The following is a 15,673-nucleotide window of genomic DNA, read 5'->3' on the forward strand; positions in this document are numbered from 1 at the left end:
AAAATTAATATTTGCACTATTCAGAGATAGACTTTGGAAAAGACATTCCAAATGCTTAACAGCAGAGGTGAAGAAGCAGCTTTCTGCTTCTGAGAAGCCCATAAGTATTTCTGGAGAGGGACAAGTGCAAGAAGAAGGCATCTGACACTGATTTTTTACAAGAAGGAGTAGTTGAAGAATAATAAGCATAAAAAATTATTCTACATATTCTGATTCTCAGTTTGTTTGATAAGGACCCTTCCTATGTGCAAGTTGATTTAGACATCAACTACTTTAGTGATACCTAAAGAAAAGCCAAAGTCCCCCTGATGTTCACCTTACTGAATGCAGCAGCCTGGGATCTGAAATCAAGGAGCAGACCATTTTCACACTGACTACTTTAGTGGACTTTTTGTCTTTTTGACTATGGATGTGGGAGGTTAGACCTGAGAAACCATGTCTTGTTTCTTTGTGACTATGCTAGCTGGGAGATAGGGCTGGTATGAGACTTTGTGGTCCCCAAGAAGGCAGTCTTCCCACGAGGCTTTCTGAGAGCAAGAATTGTGGTGCTGTCAGAGCTAGGAATGATGCATGTCCAACTTGGATTTGAAGGATCCTGGTAGCTACTGCACACTACAGCACAAAAAAAGGTGTTTGTGTTACAGCTAAAGAGATGAAGACACTGTCTAAAGTGAAAAAGTAAGCCTTTCAGCTCCTGTTGAGGAACACATTTCTCTCTTTTGGAAAGTGTTTGGAGGGAAAAAGAGCTGGAAATCCAACATATGTATTTTGTTGCTATATAAAAAGAAGATAATTATAAAGGATTATTCATAGTAAATAAATAAATTTTCACTCTAAAATGCTGTGCTTCAGGAAAAACAAAACATTGATATCATTGAAGAGGAAGTCAGGGAAAAGTGTTTACTGGTGAATGAATGAGCATAAACAAGATTCTGCAATTTTCTCTGCACAATACTTGGAAATGCATTTAAAATTGAAAAACACTTTAGCAAATTAGGCTGATCATTGGAGCATCATCTGAGTGACTTTTAGTCTTGAACCAATTTAGTGAAACCCTTTAGACAGCTATGAAATGAAATTATAAGAGGAAGTATCCAACAGTATCAAAGACTTTCTTTCTTGATTAATTTGCAGAGCTTTATAAGATGAACAATTTTTCTGGTGTTAAATAAAATATGGGAACAGTACTTGATTCCTAGTTTCTGAAAATACACAGGAGTTAAAAATATACATATACCATGAGAAAATCTTTTATATATGTATATATATATATATATACACTGTAGGCAAGAAAGCACAATCAGGAATATAAGAAGAGATTTCCCTCCTTTTGTTGCAGTAAGCAGAGCTGATTGAAAATTTCTGTTTCAATCAGAGTATCTGTTTCACTTGTTTGCCAGAAAGACAAATTGGCTGTGCATAAAAGGAATTTGCTTAGCACTCAATGGTGAATAGATTGAACTGTACATATATTCTGATTCCTAACCTCTTTTAAATGAGTAGCATCGGGGAGAACATTTGGCTGAAACATTCCAGTAATCTTTACTAATCCAGTGGGATGAAAGTTAGAGCCCTTTCAAGACTGCCTGCCAGCCTTGATGTGAGAGAGTATCTTTTTCTGAACAAGTCCTGTCTTGTGCAGCTCAGCTGGATCTGGAATGTATGTCCAGCTACAGTTTTTGCTTAATGCCCAGTTAACCACTTCTAAACTGCTGTATTTACTTGCCGTATTCCATCAATAGTCAAGACAAACACTTTCCAGGCACACTTAAGTCACTCCAGCTGTTGCACATTATTTTGATTGTTCATGTAACTCACAGCACTGCTTCTGCTCTTTGATAGTATGACAAAAACTTTGAAATCAGAAAAAAATCTACATACATTTTAGTATGTAACTAAAAGTGGCCATTTATTTATTCACATAATCAGTGTTTTGCCAAACATTTAGCGTTTAATCACATTTGTGTAACAAAAAACACCATAAAATTCCTGATCTTCCATTTCATTTGTAAGGATATAAATTTAACAGTTTCTTTGCTTCTAAAGGAAATCAGTATAATAATCAATTTGGCTTTGATTCTGTTGTGATTGAAAGATGTGTTTTAGTTTCGCTGGAAACAAAATTAAACATGAGATTGCTCAACTTTTTAATTTTTTTTAAAAGTAGAGCATTGAAATAACTAATAAAATTTTAAAGGTAAGCCTAAAGTGGACTCTCTTTTACCTTAGGTTGCTGTAAGTTAAGAACAAAACAACTAGCTATAGTATCTGTGCTCCCCTAAATAATTTACTTGGAACTGATGCTAGAAATATAGATTTATTCATGGTCAATGGAAGTGGCATTCAATGTCAACCTTTTTCCTTGAGTGAGATACTGAATTGATATCCAATATAATCAAAGTTATCATTTGTGAAATTTTAATTAGGTCACTATGAATTCAGAAAACAAATTGACCCTACCACTTTTTACAGATTAGGAGTTTAATGAATGAAAGGGAACAACAGCTTGATTTTTATGCTACCTGAGTTTTGACTTACTTTGATTTTAACAGTGACTGGTTAGGAAGATACCTTATTTTACTTTGTTCTTCATGGAATTATTTTATATGCACTTTCAATGACAACTCATTTCTAAGGGAATAGGAAACATGGAGACAGAAGCTAGTAGAAAAAAACCATGAAATTACTCCTAGGACAAAGGAAGTCAACATTTTAGTTGCAAAGACAAATAGCTCCTTCCTCTGGAAATGTTTGCCTGCAGAGGACAGACTTTCGTTTAATAAAAATGTCTCTTCTTAATGTTGAGCTATGGCAATCCTGAAGAACAAGTAGCAGGGTCTGTACAGACCTGTGGTACCTAGCAAGGCTAGACAGCTGTATATTTCTACAGTTGATATTAATGAAATGTCATGATAAAGTGACTGGGAGCAGATTGTTCCTTATCTCTAGGCAAGATGAAGCAGGATTAAAATCCCATCATTAGAGGTAAACATGGCTGGATTTTGCATGGTCTGCTGAGTTGACCTAAGGTGCAATGACCAATCTTCCACCCAGTTTCAGGTGTGCAGAGGAGATAAGAACAGAAAATAGCAACAGCTGGGCAAGTGGGAAGATGTGGGCAAGATGCAGATATGGTGAGGTACGTGAAGCAGCAGTACCATCTCTATGAATTACCTTTTTACAGATATTAAATTCATAACTTGGATCACCTCCTAACATTTCTAAACTGACCTAAGATCGTCCATTGAAACTGTCTATATAACATTATAGTTTAATTACAGTGTGGAAGAAACTCAGACCTAGTGGTCTTCTATGATGGAATGACTACGTCAATGGGCAAAGGAAGGGCTGTGGATGATATTTATCTGGACTTTGGTAAAGCCTTCAGCAGAATTTTCTATAATACCCCCCTCTCTAAATGGGAGAGAGACAGATTTGATGAGCGGACTGTGAGGTGGATAAGAAAGTTGTATGGTCACATCCAAAGGGTAGTGGTCAATGCCTCAGACTCCCAATGGACATCAGTGCCAGTAGTGTCCCTCCGGGATCCAAATTAGGACCAGAGTTATTTAGTATCTTCATTAATGGTATAGATGATGGAATTGAGTGTACCTTCAGCAAGTCTGAAGATGACACCAAGCTGAGTGGTGTGGTTGCCACACCTGAGGGATGTGATGCTATCCTGAGGGACCTGGACATGTTTCAGAAGTGGGCCCATAGGAACTGCATGAGGCTCTCTAAGACCAAGTGCAAGGTGTTGCACCTGGGGCAAGCCCTGCAATAAGTACAGGCTGGGTGATGAGCAGAAAGCTGCAAGAGCAGCCCTGCCAAGAAGCATTTAGGGTTGCTGGCAGATAAAAAATGGAATATGAACCAGTAATACACACTCGCAGCCCAGAAAGCCAATCACATCCTGGGCTGCATCAAAAGCAGTGTGGGCAGCAGAGCAAGGAAGGTGATTCACCCACTCTGCTCTGGTGAGATCCCACCTGCAGTGTGCATCCAGCTCTGGATCCCCAAAACCAACTATCCAGTATCTGAAGGGAATCTACAAGAAAGATATAGAGGGACTATTTAGAAGAGCATATAGTGTCTGGAAAAGGAGGAATGGCTCTAAACTTACAGAGAATAGCTTTGGATTACATATTAGGTAGAAATTCTTTGCTAAGAGGGTGGTGAGGCACTGGAACAGATTGCCTAGAGAAACTGTGGATGCGCCCCTGGTGGTCAAGGCTGGGCTGGATGGAGCTTTGAGCAACCTGGTTTAGTTAAAGTTGTCCCTGCAATTGGCAGAGGGATTGGAACTAGATGATCTTTTAGATAACTTCCAACCCAGGCCATTCTATAATCCTATGATTTTATGTATAACTAGATAAAGAAAACAGTGAAATCTTCAATTTTTTCCAAAAGTCTGGAATATTTTTGCTATCTTACAGTAAAACAATATTTATTTTTAAGAGGCATCTGAGGTGATGATACTTTTTATGATACATTTACTTTTATGATACCTTTACCTTTATGATACCTTTTTATGATCCTTAAATTCAAACAAAACAACCAGTCTGGAATTTTTTTACAGTAAACTTGAAGATCCTGAGGCAGATTTCTTAGCTTCTTTAATTATTACAGGATACTACAGTATTAATTTCATGCTCAAAGTAGGATAGGAGAAGATGTGCAATGTGAGACATTGGCCATGACAGAGGTCTTAAAGAAAGAGGTCCATTACATGGACATAAAGGACTTTCATGGACAAAAAACCCCTATTTTTCCACTGGAAGGGAAGATTTTCATTACTATTTGACAGCACTGAGCAAACCAGATGCCAGCAACTTTTAAACTTAATTTCGAACATCTGATCTCTGTCAGAACACAGAACACATAGTTCCTGAAGTACATTGACAGCAGTGGGGTCGCAGTCAGGGCCTGGCAGAGGAACTTTAGCAGTTCAGTGTTAACTTCCCTGCTAAATCTTTTTATTTTCCAAGTCATCTGCAAAGGAAGTAGTTTTTGTATTTTCCTTCCTGAAAATTGTGACAGTGTCTGCTTCTCTTCAGCCTACCACCTCCAGCTTACACTGCCAGATAATGACTGACTATCAGATCTGTCACTAAGACATGATCTATCTCTGGGAAATCTCATGGTACTTTCTAGTGATCAAATAGTACAGCAGAGATGTCAACAGAAACAGTGTTACTATCCAGGAACCTTTACTCTTTTGTTTTGTTTGAACTCTGACTGTGGGAAGCCATTTACTTTGTGTGGCTTTGGTCACAAGGGACTTGCTTTTTGGCCTGTCTTGGTACAGTTCTGAGAGTGGTCTGACTTCTCAGTCACTTCTCATGCCACATGGGCCAGATGTGCGCTGCCTGAAATTTTCATCTGTACCTAATGATATTTAGCATCTTCTAAATTAAGAAATGAAAAAAAAAATACCATAAGGTGAGTGGAAATAATTTTCATGGTGTATAGCAAGGATACAGTTAATTATTAATGGTAATAGGGTTACCATTAATTTTGGAGGGCAAATAAGGGTCACTTTGGAAAACTCCTGATTTTTCAGTGCCTTTGGATGAAGTCTTTCACTGATTTTTGCTTTTTGATTGCACACTACTCTTAAAATACACATAAATGTATACGCAGGCCACATTAGACTCAGACCTAGAGGACAAAATATTAACCTAAGCATTCTTTATTCAAAGCTCCAGTAATACAGAAAACAAATAATGAATTGGAAAAAAATAAATAATTGAAAATACAAAAAAAAAAACTTGGATACAATGACAATGAATTTATATTGGCTTAGCACCACTGTTTTTGGACACTTGACATTTTGTGAATAAAGTTGCTAACTCATTTATTCTGAGTTATCTGCTCCCATCAAACCACACACATCTTGCAGGAGAGAAAATGTGTCATCTACCGAAGTTCTTGCTGCTCACAGTCATTAAAATAACACTGTGCCACTGATGTTTCACTAGAGTGAAACTAGAGTGAAGGCTGATATTGGGTGTGTTCACCTACCAGGGAAGGTAAAATAGTAATCCCCACCAGGAAGGCAAAAGTGTAACTAATCTTTAAAACCTGCCAGTCTTTGCTCAAGAAATCCAGAATATTAAGAATTTAGCTAATAGACACTGTCAACAACTGGTATTTCACTGAGGAATAGGCTATCATAAACTGTGCAACTACTGGTGTCTAAATGCCTGAAAATCTCCCACTCTGGTTTGTACAGGTGCCAGATGATTGAAAATCTGAATTTTCAGTGGTGTGAGAAAAGGTAATTGAAGCCTTTAGGGATTTTCTTTGTCTTGGGGAAGTGGGTAGGAAAAGAAAATGACAGCTTTTGTGGTTTAGAATCAAAATTTAGCTCCTATGAAGTCTCAAGCATTGCAGCCACAAGTGCTTTTTCACTGAAATGTGAAGCATTGATTTCCATATCAGCATTTCTAGATGATTTGTCATTGTAAAAGGTCACTTCCCTTCCTGCATTTTCTGTCCTCTCTATAGATTTTTACAGGGATGAAGAGAGGGGCAGGGTTTAGAATTTGCCTCCTTATGGTTCAAAGCAGCTTGTGGTATACAGCACTGGACTAAAGGATAAAGTCCTCAGGTTATGTGTTTTGCTTTTTGAAGACTGTGACCACAGAGAAAAGGATGCAGGTTCAAAAACAAGGCAGCTTTGTTTAGATATTTCTTGTTTTCTTTTTTCTGTCTCACTCTGTACCAGTGTGGCTGTTTAGTGTGGAAGTATGTCAAACAAACACAGGAATTTACATGGACACTCTTTTGTTCTCAAAATCAAAGCATATAAACAGGACACTTTAAATGTATTTTCTGTCAAGGCAGATACAGAGTATGTTTATTTTGGGTCAGTAATGATAGCCTGTAGAGGGCAAACACTTTGAGAGCAATCTATTGGGCTGTGCTCTGATATTTTGTATTTAGTATAACCTTTAGTAGCTGGGATGTCAAGAGTCATTAAGAAAGAGCCAAGCACTCAGAATTTGGCCAAACAATTTAAACCATGTATTCCTTATGGCATTAGGAATTCTTGCATTTAAGATGCTAAATAAAAGGAATTACAAAAAGGAGAAATATGAAAAAAGTATTTTGGTAAATAGCTTCCTCATATGAAAGTGCTTTAATAAGTGTCATTTGCTTCATTTATGAACACATTTGGATACAAAAATAATTAGGTCTATTAATAGATGTTAGGAAATAGATGTTAGGAAACACAAGAGCTAATTTTACAACTGTTTCCTGATATCAGTTACCTTGACATTGACACGTATTGCAACAATTTCACAGAGGTTTTTTGTTGCCATTAACATGAGGAAAATTTTCAAAAGTCACAGAGAAGGGAAGAGGGACAGAGAAATGAAATTTCTGTCTAGATAAATATTTTACCTTTTATTTATGTACTGTCAGGTGTTTAATCTCCTGTCATGATGGAGTGGGATCAAGAATTGTGTAAGAATGGGATAAACATCAATGAAGTTTGAAAATGAAACAAAATCAAAGTAACCAGGAAAGCAGATGATCCAGGGTGAAGGTTTGGGTGAGAACCTGAAGATAAATGAGGAAAGAATGAAGGCAAAACAGAAAGGGTTGTGAAGCACAGGAGAGAGAGAAAAAGAGAAAGGAGCAATACATAGAAAACTCTAAGAAATCCTTTCATTACACTATGGATATAAATGCACAGAATGAGACAATCAGCTACATTAGGCTCAGCCCAAAGAAAGCATGGATATCAGTTTTATTGGAACACATACTCTACTGAGAGAGAATCAAAGACACTGAAATTCAGAAGTGCTAAGGAAATATCCAGGAGAGATGGATGGAGCACAAGAGGGATCTCACATAATTGGTTGTAAGAGAGTGCTCCAATGATGTGAACATCATAAGTGTTTGAAATGTTGTATGGTACAGCCATGTAAATACTGGGGGTGTGTAGGAGGCTAGTGGGTTTTGCAACATGAAAGAAAACACATCAAACAGAGTTGATAAGCAGTTGGAGTTCTTGTAGCTTGGTCTGCAGCCAGGACCCCTCCTTGTCCTTGAAAATGTGTAATGAGAAAAACTTGACCTCTGTGAATTGTGTACAAGGAACATCTGTTCTAAGGAGGTGCTGTTGAGTAGACAGCCTGCTTATGCTATGAATTGTTAGAGCTGTCTGCAATATTCCTCTCTCCATTTTTGAATCTTGATCTTAGTATATCAGATTGCCTCTGTAAAATTATTCTTGCCTTGGCTTTGTCACAGCAGTCCTAAATGAAGTCTCACTGGAGTTCTAAGGAACACTTATTTAGTAATTGCATTAAGTAAATTGAGAGTGTAGTAATACCTCTGTATTGTTCTTGTAGCATATGGAAAGTAAGAGCGAGGAAGATAGTGACATTTATGCATTTAAATCTCTCAAATGTGGTTCATAAACAAGGAAACCTCATGAGCAGAGCTTGCAAATGGAATAAATCAAGTTTCAGTATTTTCCATAAACTTTGATTGGAAAGGCTTGGTCAGTATTTGTTTCTTTGAGAGCAAAGGGAGTTGCTCTTTTCACCCAAGGACAGATTTCCTTAATCAGCCTCAGAAATGAGAGAAGAAGTGGAGGATGAGAGCCCTCTCTTCAGCAAAACTCTAGCCAACTCAAACATACTATTGTTTCCTCTTTTCATTGGCTTTGTGTCCTGCTTGTGTACTATCTTCCTGCAGTTACAGGATCAGTTGGAGCAGTGGTTTATATTCCCAGCTGCTGCCTGCTGAGAACATTTTTCCCATGCATACTCTTTATTTTATTTGTCCCAACTGTGCAGCATGATCCTCCTGTCTTGCAAGGTAACTTGAAGAGCAAGTTCAAGAGGTATAGAAGAGCATAAAAATGAGTCCATCTTTCCTTCCAGGTCCCACCTAGTAGCTGCATGACTTTTGAGAGAAATACAGAATTCATCACCAGGGCTGGGGAGACACTTACTCAATCTCACCACTACACAGTTAATGGCATGGTTTTTTGAACAATACCTCATGCAACATATAATTTTTTAGGAAGAAACCTCTGAAATTTGATTCTCTTAAAAGAGGAGGTAGGCTTCCATTACTATGTGCTCTGCTTAGCAACACATGATATTTGCATTCATGCTTGTTTTGGCAGTACACAAAAAGATGTGCAAGTGCATATTTAAGGATCAAAACAAACACCACAACTTTAATTCTGGAGCAAGATTTTTTTTTACTGAAAAAGCTTATAGTCACTTAATTTAATTTTATTGTTTTGTAACAAATTCAATGCTTTAAAGAAACAGCACTGAAAAACTTGGCAGATTTGTTAGGAAAAAAGTAGCAAAAAGTCAGTTTATGGAGGGATGATTCAAGTTCCCATTATTTTCAAATTTGAAAACAATTAAACTTTTCTTTATAGTTCTCCAAGTCACCCACTCTCATAAACTCAGAAATGTGATCTAAATGCAGCTGTGAAGCAGGAGGTATTTTTTGCTGATTTATTCAGGAATGCCACCATCCATTTCAGCACAGGAACATTAATTAGGGAGGCAAATTATAATAATGATAATAAGCAAAATAAAAGGAACAATCTATTTTAGTGATTTCAAGTTTATATAAGGAAGAATGGCAGGTGAAGAAGCTTCACAAATGAAGCATGAGGGAACCTCATCTTCATCACTGGAAGGCTTTTGCCCCTGAGATGTCAGTAGCAGCACATGGTGATTGCTCCAGGGAATAATTTTCTGCCTAATAAGGTTTGGCCGAAGCTGGGGTGGCACGAGGCTTTGGATTCAATTTAGTTTCACAAAACCATGTTGACTTCTTTGGGATCTCAGTCTTTCTCCATTATAGGTCCTGCTGCTCTCCCTCTCCTCAGTCCCTTCTTCATCTCTTGTCTTTCTCTGCTCAGGCACATGTGATTTCTGTAGCATCTCCCTGCTGTTTCAGCAGAAGTACAGAGACAAGATTCGAAGGTGATGAGCAGAACAGATGTGGCTGCACTCCTCAGTCCCTGAGAGTTGTTAACAATTTGGGTAGTGGTCTCCCAAATTCTTCTTTTGTCTCATGAGCATGTACATGTTGCCAGATGGAGGCAATGAAAAGAGTTTCTGTTCTCCTCTGGATGTTCTTCTGACAGCTTCAGCTAATAATAGAATAAATTGTATTTTCTTTTAGCACATAAGATTTTGAATGAATGTGTAAATAGCTTTCAACAGTTGTCTGAGTTCCTGAGAAAGGAACTATTCAGTCTAAATACTGTCAGAAAGAGAAGTGCTTAGATTCAGAACCTTCCCTGTGTTTAATTTGCAGTACATTCTCATGTCTCTTAAATTTCACATGATGTAGAAAAGATGATCAAAGACATTTAGTAGTTTCAGCACAGATACTCTGAGATGGCGGATTTAGCTAAATCAGCCATTTAACACCTGCTCTAGGCTTCAGTCTTGCTCTTGGCAGAGTATATATTGTGTTGTTTAAGGGTAATTGTGCTAGTAGGGCTGTCTGCCAGCTGGTTGAATTGCTTGTGCTATGGATGTTTTAGATGATGCTACTTCCACCTCTGGGGCACTGGTTAACTCAGGAGTAGAATCTTTGAAGACATGTACGTGCTGCCCTGTTGCTTGTATCTATATTAAAATATTTCCTTTTGGCTGCCTTGCTTGTGCAAGGCATGTGAAATGAACCAAGGATATCTACGTGCATCCAGCATATAGAAGGTGTAAGAATTTTAAAAGCATGTGTCTATTTGTCCACAAAAGAAAAGAGGAAAAATAACCTTATTTTGGTTGGGTTTTTTGTTTGGTGGAGTTGGGTTGGTTTGGTTTTTCTTTGGTTTTTTGTTGTTGTTGTTGTTTTTTGGTTGTTTCATTTTTCCTCAGAGCATTCTAGGTTGAAAAGGAAAATTATATATGCATGACTTAAAAGCTAGATATTTTGTGACCAAAAAAATACTACTTCTAGTCAAATAACCATCATTCATGTTCATGGGTGCATTCCCTAGAGCACTGTTTTAGTACAAGATAAAGTATATGAAAACATTACAGCATTTTTCAGTCATAATTATGACTTTGATAAAAATATCAAAATTTCTAATTATTTCAATGTACACTTTGCAATGTCTTTCCATTTCTAATGTGTAGGAATATTTTAAGATGTAGAAAGGAGGGCTATTTCATAAAGTGAAAAGGATGAATTTTAGTTTATTTTATCTAGTCAACAAGCTATACAAAATTCAGGAAGGTAATGATTGCTAGGAATACATATGGTGACCTTACAGAAACTGATCTAATATTCTCCAGCTGTAAACCAGGTGATGACAAGAGTAGGAACAAGTCAGTTCAACTTGCAGTGTCTGTAAAATAAAAATCTGGAAAATAATGATCCACTTTGATCTATCCTCTTATAGGCAGGATGTAGGTGTCATTAAAAATAAACCATTCTAAATACAGAAAGCTTATAAAGTTCAGTTTTGTCTCCCCATCCCCAAACAGTGTCCATAAAAACTCAGTCAAGGATGGACAAATTTCAGTAGGTACTGAAAGCAGGAGAAAGCACAGGAGGTAGACCCCAGAAAAAAGGACCTGTACCTAGGACCTAAGTGCTGTGTTGTCTATGTGCAGGGAAAATACTGTTGTCTTGCAGGAGAAGACAATAAAATAATAATTCTCAAGGATGCCACACAACTGAAATCACCATGAGATTATGAAATTTTATATCTCCCATCTCACACTAGGCTGTGTGCTTGAGAATGCATAGCCACAGCTACAAGATAGATTTGGGGCTTTTACCTAAAATAGTAAAAGCCTATAATGACTGGCAATTTTCCTTTGCCGTAACAATTTATATAGCTTTATAGCCTTGCCTTCTGTGAGTTCTATGCTGTTTGAATCTTCCAACGGGTAGAAGCAAAAGTCAGTTGTGCCACAGAATGTCTGATGCCCAGCCTCATTTTGTTGTTCAGATGGTCGATACTTATAAGACAGAGGCCAGGTATCTCATTGTTGCTATTCACATGGGTCTAGTGATCCCCATTCTCTATAACATGGAGGAAAGCATTATAAATTAAATTGTTACAGTTTTATGATGTTCTGTATCAGTGATCCCAAACAAAGCCTACTCTCAGTCTACTTCAGTCCGAACTTCAAGGCTCCCTAAATTCCCAGTTTTTACCCTTTTGTTTCTGTGTCAGAACTGTGCATACTTATCCATTTTTATCTCTAACATTTACTGTGACTGACCTCTGCAGATATCCTCCTAGGTCATGTGCAGGATGCAACAATCATGAAAATAAACCATTCTAAACACAGGTCTATAAACTGTGCACTGGTAACAATTCCTTTTCAATTTATTTATGGATTATTTTCTTGAGTTATTGTACAAAGTTTCACCAATAGCAAAAAAATTCAAGTTATTAACCCTTTGCTGCAGAAGTGAAACTTTAAGCTGCCGGCATGGTAACATTGCTTTAACTGATGTCATTCTCTGCTGGAGATAAAGCTCTTACATCACAGCTAGCCCTTTGGTTTACTCTACTTTAAAAGCTAAATATGTAAACATTTGTTCAGGATGGATTTCTTGTGGCAAAAAGAGGTTCTGCTTTGTCTGAGATATTCTGTCTGAAAAGGAAGGATATTTTCTGGTCATGTTGGCAAGACTTTGGGGAATGCCATTTGTCTTCTCTGTCCTGTTGCCTGGGCAAATAAGGAGTTGCAGGAAGGCAAGTTAAGTAACTTTCAACTTGTGGATGTGATAGTTTCAAAACACAGATATCTCTCTTACCCGATGAAGCCATTTGCCGGATGCATTTTTTAGGATAAACTAAACTCTCGACAAGGACCACAGCTTGTTTTATTAAGTTCTATATAAATTTCCAGAATGAGATCTTAATCTATAAAGAACTGTTGAGTCAGATGATTTTTAGCCTAAATAAAAGGGAAAATGTTGTGGTAAATAAATGTCAAATCACAAAAATATAATTGGCCTTGCCAGGCCTAAAGTAAACTGGTTTTTTTTTGCTAAATAAAAAAGTAGCATTATGCATAAGTCCCTTCCAGGGCATTGGCAAAAAGAGCCCGCTCTCTCAAAGACTCTGAGACAGACAGCTATGTTGTCACGCAGCATGACTTTGTGTAGGGACTAAGGTCCTACACATTTTCTTTTCCACTATTGCTGTCTTCACTGCTAGTGGTACTAAACACTAATAAAGTTTTCATGCCAAAAATGTTCTATTGTACTAGTAGTGAGTGTTACTTGATGTTAACCATGAGACTATGTTATGCAATCAAACTATTTAATAAATTAACTCTTGTCATGTATCTTTTTGCAAAATGGTAGAGGTTCTTAGTAACAAACCTGCCACCTGATTAAAGGAAAATGTTGCACAAAATGGTAGATAGAGCTGCTATCAGATCAAAAATGCTTAAATCCTCTGACTTTTAAGAAGTCAGCAGAAACTATTTGAACTTTATCATTGGAACCAATCTTTATCAGAAATACTTTGCTATTTTTTTAGCTTTAGTACCTAAAAACTCATGATTCAAATCCACCAAAGATAAATTCAATTATTTTTCATTTTCATAGAATCATAGAATATTCTGAGTTGGAAGGGACCCATGAGGCTCATTGAGTGTAACTCCTGTCCCTGCACATGATACCCCAAGAATCCCATCATGTGTTTTGAGAGGGTTGTCCAAACAGTTCTTGAACTCTGTCAGGCTTGGTGCTGTGACCACTTCTCTGGAAAGCCTGTTCCAGTGTCCAGCCACCCTCTGGGTGAAAACTTTCTCCTGACATCCCACCTAAATCTCCTCTGGCACAGCTTCACACCATTTCCTTGAGTCCTGTCACTGGTCGCCACAGAGAAGAGATCAGCACCTGCTTTCCCCTCACAAGGAAGTTGCAGACTCTGATGGGGTCTCCCCTCAGTCTCTTCTTCTCCAGGCTGAACAGACCAAGTCCCTTCAGCTGCTCCTCACACAGCTTCCCCTCAATGTCCTTCACTGTCTTCACAGATCTCCTTTGGACACTCTCTAACAGCTTTATATCTTTCTTACCTTGTGGTGCCTAAAACTGTCCCCAGGACTTGAGGTGAGGTAGCCCAAATGCAGAGCAGAGCAGGATGATCCCTTCTCTTGTCCAGGGGGTGATGCTATGCCTGATGCACCACAGGACATGCCTGGCCCTCCAGGCTGCCAGGGCATTGCTGACTCACACTCAGCTTTCTGTCAACCAGGACCCCCAAGTCCCTTACTGCTGGGCTGCTCTCCAGCCTCTTGTTCCCCAGTTCATGCATACCTCCAGAGCTGCTCCATCCCAGGTGAGAATCCAGCACTTCCCTTGTTGAACTTCATAGAGCTGGTGATTGCCCATCTCTTTAATTTGTTGAGGTCTCTCTGCAGGGCTTCCTTGCCCTTGAGGGAGCTGACAACTCCTCCCAGTCTAGTGTCATTGGCAAACTTACTTAGTGATTTTGATTACTTTTAATTACTTTAGTAGTTTAATTTTATTTAATTACTAATTTAATAGTCAAGCATGATATACAGGCACTCAGAACTTAAAATAAAGCAATCCTAACAATATAATCAATGGCTAATCTTTTTTTCCTGTAAAATGCTGCAGTAGTGTCTTTACCTATTCAATCCAGCATAATAATGATTAAATTAATATTAAATAAGTACCTCCACCATTGTACCAAAAGTCATGTCTTGTGTGCAAAAGTCTCCAGAAGGTCACAAATCTCTGGTTATCTCTATTGCAAGTTTTCTGTTTGCTGAGGAAAGTGGTGGCGAGAAAGTCTGAATCAATTAAATACCACTGAATAGAATGATAAAATTAATTCTTCCAGCTTGTAACTGAACTCAGATTTTTGTATTGCCTTTATTTAGTTGCTTTAGAAAATGGATTTTTTTTTCTTTTTTTTAGACATTCCAAACTGTAGTGGGTAGATGTCTTAATAAATGTTTATACAATAGTAAAATTTTACTTTCATAATTTTTTCCTAATAACACTAGTGGAAATTCTGGCTGGAAATATATTCACTCACAGGAAGATTATAGATCTGGGTACTTAAAACCTCTGCATCATCTCCTTTGTAGGGATTACCTGAGATTTTCCACCTAAAATTTTTGGAACTACATTCCATTAGACTCTAAACCATTAAATATAACAACAGACCATGGAACACTACATCAGAGATGTTTCATGAAAGGTCATTTATTTCTGAGTCATCAAAATAGGTTAACAAAGATCATTTAAGCTTCCATTAAGTAGCAATTTCTTATTAAACTATATTTCAGAATGAATAATGTCCTCAATATTCCTAAACATCCACAATGATTTTAGAAGGCTTATCTGTAATACACCACTGAAAATTCTACAAAAAATAAGCCTCTTTCTTTATTTACATAGCAGAAATTCTTCAGATAAGATTAATGAGCAAATTAAAATTTGGCAGAACTAATTATTTTGGAGTGGGATTTCACAATTAAGTATCAAAAAGTCAACAAGTCTAAAATGTCAAAAAGTCTAACAAATGTTAAAAGACTAACATTTACAAATTAAGTAAAGTACAAATTAGGTACCAACTCTATGTTTTTAATGCAAGCTAAAATATTGCTAAGCAGAATGTAGGTCCAAGGTGTTTGTTGCATTCAGATTATTGTGCATCAGAATA

The 15,673-nt window shown here is 37.5% G+C and overlaps 1 protein-coding gene across 2 annotated transcripts in view; it reads left to right on the top strand.

Annotated features, from left to right (window-relative positions):
• RAMP3 (receptor activity modifying protein 3) overlaps positions 1 to 15,673 on the top strand; it is a 147,159-nt gene that overhangs the window by 113,516 nt on the left and 17,970 nt on the right. The window lies entirely within an intron of this gene.

The sequence above is a fragment of the Agelaius phoeniceus genome, chromosome 1, assembly GCF_051311805.1.
Source record: "Agelaius phoeniceus isolate bAgePho1 chromosome 1, bAgePho1.hap1, whole genome shotgun sequence".
Taxonomy (NCBI): domain Eukaryota; kingdom Metazoa; phylum Chordata; class Aves; order Passeriformes; family Icteridae; genus Agelaius; species Agelaius phoeniceus.